This window comes from Trachinotus anak, unplaced genomic scaffold (assembly GCF_046630095.1).
Source record: "Trachinotus anak isolate AG129_WGS33_773 ecotype Australia unplaced genomic scaffold, CSIRO_AGI_Tana_v1 ptg000008l, whole genome shotgun sequence".
NCBI classification, from domain to species: Eukaryota; Metazoa; Chordata; class Actinopteri; order Carangiformes; family Carangidae; genus Trachinotus; species Trachinotus anak.
This window is the reverse complement of record NW_027273859.1, coordinates 5,661,200-5,667,199: the sequence shown is the minus strand read 5'-3', so window position 1 is coordinate 5,667,199 and position 6,000 is coordinate 5,661,200.

Here is a 6,000-nt window from a genome sequence, read left to right as displayed (position 1 = left end):
CCATATAGCCTAATAGGTTTTCACCCAGTCTTGTTTTAGTTCCCTTATCATAAACATAGTTTATCATAATCAATGTTCTTGTGGACACTGAAATGTTCCTTTTGATGAGGAGGCATTGAATAAGACAATATGCTGAACATTGCCACCTCCTATCTTCTTTCTTCATGTTCAATGCCAAACCATGTGCAGACTGCTGCTGAAGCCATTACCCTCTGAATGTGAAGAGCCTTTAGAAATGACTGTTGCATATGGCTTTGTATAGGCTTTGTATAGGCCCTACAGTACTGTACTCCAGCTGGGTACGATGGCGCATGGTGTGGCTGGCTCAGCAACTCAGCTCCTCATTTTTTGTGCCTTTTGGCTCCATCCCCTTTTGTTTGTTTTCTTTGTACTTTGAGTATGTTATTCTGTTTAGACTAAAGCTGGTTGTTGGTTTTTATGTAAACCAGAGGTATATGCGTTCTTTCTATCTGTGCCAGTCTCCGGAGCCTTTGTTGGTTCAGGGAGGCCGTAACAGTGACCCATCTTTTTTTGAACAGGGCTTTTACTGCTGTGCTGCAGTAACATATTATCTCATTTCCAGCTCGTGTTTTTGTTGTTTGCATACTATTGAGATCTGCTAGTTTGTCTGGTGTATCTTGTGTTTAGTTATTCATCTGTCTCCTTCAGTAATAATGATACATGTAATAAAAGAAGTTTATTGGCTGTAATGGAAGTGAGGCTCAGTGTATTGGACACGCTCCAATTTTAGAGGTAAAAAAACACATTTTGAGGTAAAGTTTTTTTTTAACTTCACTTATTTTTGTGGTTCGTAGTTAAGCTCCTCAAACTTAAATCATGTTTATTGTGTGTCTATGTAGATATCTTGCATGCAAGTTGTCAGTGCTAATGTTTTAGCTCTTAGCCAGGTTTGCTGTAACAACAATACACATACACGGACAAACATAGACACACACACACAAATGCTCATTTGTTTAAGCTGGTGCACATTTGTATTTTGCTCAGTTTTATATTTTGTTCAAATATCATATCACTACTATCACTGTCAGTGACTAACATACTTGGCTCACACACACACACACACACACACACACCTGTCTGTCTTTCCGTGTGTCTCCTCCTCTTTGTATGTGTGTGTATGTGTGTGTGTGTGTGTGTGTGTGTGTGCTTCTCAGCAGGGGTTTGACGCAGCGCTGGCTCCCTGGCAAACCTGTCGCTCATTGCTCAGTCGTCGCCAGATTGTTCCAGCGCGGTAACTCTCCAGGCCACCAACTCTCTCTGGTGAACAAACTTTGAATGATCGCTTGTCATTGTTTTTTTGTTTTTTTTTTTGCATTGTTCTCAGCAGTGTCTCTCTCTGCCTCGGTATCGCTTACACCAGTGCTGTCGCCTGCTCCTGCTGAAGCCTCACCACCATTATCTGCCACTCTACTCACCTGCCGCCTTCACACTGCACTCTCACCTGTCTCTGCTGACAATCCACCTCTGGACTCTGCTAGCCTCCACCAGGACTCCCAACATCATCACCAATTCGCCAAAGACTCTTACTCACTCACTTCCCTGTGGCATATGCCAATAAAAAACTTTTATTATACCCAGCCTACTGCGTGTCTGTGTCTGAATCCACTCTGGGGTCCAAACAGAAAATTACACAGTGGTGCAAAGTTTAGACAAGCAAAATACCTGTAATAAATACTCTGACTGATGGTGTCAGCAATTCTTGTTATCAGCAATTATCATATTGGAGAGATCATGACCAGCAAAATAACTAGATACCTCTGATTTGAAGAAGAGAGCAAGGCTCCATTAGGACATGATGCTTGAACTCATAATGACTCAAATAGTAATCAAAGAGAGGCATTTAGGATCATTCATGGATCATCAAAAGGCTATGCACCTACAAATAGATACTAGGAAAAAGATTTTAGCTGAACACTAGAGAACATAATCCCTCACTTTCTACGTTGATGCTACAGGAGGTGTGGTACAGAAATTCCCAGATCAAAAGAGAAAAGTCTTATATTTTGCCCTAGTTTTGTGGGACATTGCTTTTCACACAGCTGATCTCCAACAGCTATTCCTTTACATGTACAGCATTTCCCATTAGCTAATGGAATTCAAGAGGGTTGTCTTACACAACAAGAGCTGTTCTGATTAACAATGTTCAACAAGGGGAATATTTAAGTGTAACTTTCCAGAGCATTTGAAATAGTGTCTGGACAAACTGAACTGATTTGCCACATCTGTGCTATCCATTGTATGAAGGCAGTGTCACACAGAGGCCACAGGACTATGCAACATTCAGTTTTGCTCCTCAACTGCACAAGTATGCCAGTGGATCCTTGAGGTTGTTTTTTGTCATATGTGTATGCTTACTCATACAGAGGAGTAAACTTATTTGGTAAAACAGTGAATGTACAAAATGTACCTTGACAAGTCTGTTTTGCCAAGGACATGAAGCTGGAGGAAAGAGGATGTGTAATAGTAGCGGAGGAAAGCTAGGAACGCTGGAAACACACTGCCTGCCCTGTGTGTGTGTGGTGGATGTCATTCAGTGACCTGCTGTCTGCTGCATCATTGCCTCTGCCAGCTCTATCAGCAGTGTTATGACAAGCTCATTTAAGCCATAACAATCAAGGGAGGTCTGCACATTAAGCTTGAGTTAAAGCAATATTTCTTTTCATTCCAAAATAATAACCAAATTTATGGGATGTGACGTCAGTTGTCAGTGTGTGATGGAGGTGTGGGATGCAGTGAAAGCCATGTGTGTGTGAAGTGAATGTTGAAAACCAAAAACAACCAACAGAAAAACAGTCAGGAGAGAGAGAGAGAGAGAGAGACAGAAGGCTGAAGAAGTCCGGCTTTCATGCCCTTCCTCACAGGTGCAGTCACTCAGTAATCTAGAGTAGGCGGAGTCTCCCAGAAACCAAGAAGCCAGGCAATGCAAAGCAGAGCAGGAGACCAGGGCACAGCAGACCATGGCGGAAAGCACAGTGGGTGGCCAAATACCTGCAACACAAGACAGCCAGTTACACATACAGCCCTGGGCCGTCACAGCAAGTTACTGGAATGTTTCTTTTCAATTTAAATTTATTCCTAATTTATTTTTGACACGAAACATCACTGAAATGTCACTGTCTCCACATGCAGCTGCTGAAATTGTTACAAAATCTATTTATATTTTTTCATGTCTGCTTCATATCCAGAGGAGCAAATATCCAAAGCAAGGGAGCAGAGGCAGACATAACTCCACTGCCACTTGCTATGAATGTGCAACCGTGCAAGGCAACCATGAGAACTAAAAGCCTACCTTACTGTCTTGGAGCAGCCAGATCATGCAGAGACACCTGGAGACAATAGTCACACCAAACTACAGCCACACCAGCCAGCACAGGTTGAGGAAGAAGGGGGAGCACACATCAGATCCACAGTCACCTGTCTCAATATAGTGCTAAATGCCGCCTCCCAGTCATAAGGATACTGATGGATGATTGAATCGATGAAGCGATGAAAATTCAGTGCACCAGAGAAAAAGAGTAAAAGACCCTAATCTGCCAGAGTAGCACTAAAAGGAAAAATACTGGAAAATACTGAAAAATGGTAAAACACAACAACAATTATATGTTGCTTATATTGCTTTTATCATGCTGTTTTCCAGAGTAAATTGCAAGATTTTTTTTTCTCTTAATTCCTGACATGCAGTTAACCTTACTGTGGAAATGGAGGGACATGGAGGTGGTCGTTGCAGTGCTCCCCACAGATTAAAGAGTGCAGCATCTTTATCCAACGCTGTGAGCTATGTACACTTCGACCACACCAAAATTTTGGTCTGTGGTCTGCAGGCAGTTTCTCTTTTGGAGGCTGATTGAGGGCCTGCTTCATGTTGCTGCCCATACATTCACTGTGGTGGACACCATCTACTTGATGAACCATTACATAACAGGTCGGTACAGTTTACCAAAGGTAATGTGTGCAGTGTGTGTGCGTGTTTGTGCTTATCAGCTTCACGGAGTGATAAATTGGCTGATATGAACAGGTCTTCAATCCAAACAAAGACCACATTACCTGAGATTATTGATTATTCTATCTTCTCGGGTTGAGTGTGCTTATCCGTAAAATTACCCCCTAATTGTTTTTGGTTGGAAGTAATTCTTACTATTGGACATCCAACAGTACCAACACTTTGATAAAGACGTCCCTAAGTACCAAAAATAAAGGGCACATGAACTTAATTGTCAGAGGTCCCGATCGGCTCGACTCTTTCCTGCATGTCATTCCCCTCTCTCTACCCCTTTTCCTGTCCATTTTCATCTACACTGCACTATAATAAAGACACAAAAGTCCAAAAAAAAAGTCTGCATGTTTTTTTTATTTTATTCTATTGTAAGTGAACTTTGACAACTGTGAAGCCATTCTGTCATTTGTGCCTGTCAGCAATTGAATCTTTTTCATTTTGCATTAATTGTCTTTTAATGCACACCATTTCACAGGTAGTTAAATAAAAAGTATTAGTGCTCTCCCTTTTCTGTTTTGCCACAGTTCATTAATGCAGAAACCTGGACGTGCCATGGCAAAATAGACTGGCTGTTAAGTGGAACGGGGGAGTTATGTGCCACCCACTACCATTGTGGTTGAACCTCCATCTTTCCAGGATGATAGCAGCTGTTGTGTAACTGTTGTCAAAGTAGAGATTTTGCTTTCATTGTGTCATGTTAACCAACCAGCTTCAGCATGCAATTCAGGCAGAGGTAAATGTAATGTGAAGAGAAATTACAAATAACAAATCTTATGTAGACATAACAAGCGCACTTGAGTACGTCTGAGAGAAATCCAACTGACACACGCATGTAAACCACCTTGATGTGTAAAAGCAAAATAATGAAAATATATAAATAAATCAATAATTTGTTTTTCACTTGGATAGGTCCAGTGTGATGACTGTGGAAGACGGTTACAGTTGACCAGTGTTCGGAAATGGGAAGCACAGACTATGAAGGGGCCAATAAAAGAAACTTGGAACGTTCCTTGTGCAAATTAAGCATTTATTTGAAATGTGTTCAGTGCTGTGGGAAAAAGAGATTTCCTTCAACTACACCTGGTACGGAGAACTGCATTGATTTAAGAAATGTATGTCTCGTGTAGTAAAACTATTTGGCATGTATTTTGAGTCACTGGTTCACATTACATTACTTATTTTTTAATCGTTTTTGAAAATAGTATACAAAATAAAAGAAGCACAAAAACCCAATAAAAAGCAGTTCATAGCATTGAATTGTAGTCACTGAGTCTCATGACATGGAAGCTATTGAAAAAAAAATAAGATTTAATTAAGATTAAGATCTTTAATAAGATTTTACCATAATGATATTTATATAAAATAGACAAAGCAAAGAAATCTAATAAAAATATTAATTACACCTTGGCAGTAAAACTAGGTGTACTACATTTTGTTTTCTCACTAATATGGGCAAGTCAGCACCCGTTCAGGAATGTAATATATGACAAATATGCAACAAGAGTAATATTGCCATATATGTCACCTATAAATGGATATATTATTATCACATACTGTATGTATGTGACGATTCATATATCCTCTGGATATATGAAGATATAACTTAATAACAAATGAATTATCCATAGTATTATTTGTATATATACATATATTAAAATATCTATATGATGAATTTTTACATGGTTTAACATGTTGTGACCATACGATCTACACTCACTGTCCACTTTATTAGGTACACCTTGCTAGTACCTGGTTGGACCCCTTTTACCTTCAGAACTGCCTTAATTCTTTGTGACATAGATTCAACAAGGCATTGGAAACATTCCTCAGAGATTTTGGTCCATATTGACATGATAGCATCACACAGTTGCTGTAGATTTGTTGGCTGCACATCCATGATGCGAATGGACCACACCCAAAGGTGCTCTACTGGATTGAGATCTGTCGACTGTGGAGGCCATGTGAGTACAGTGAACTCATCGTCA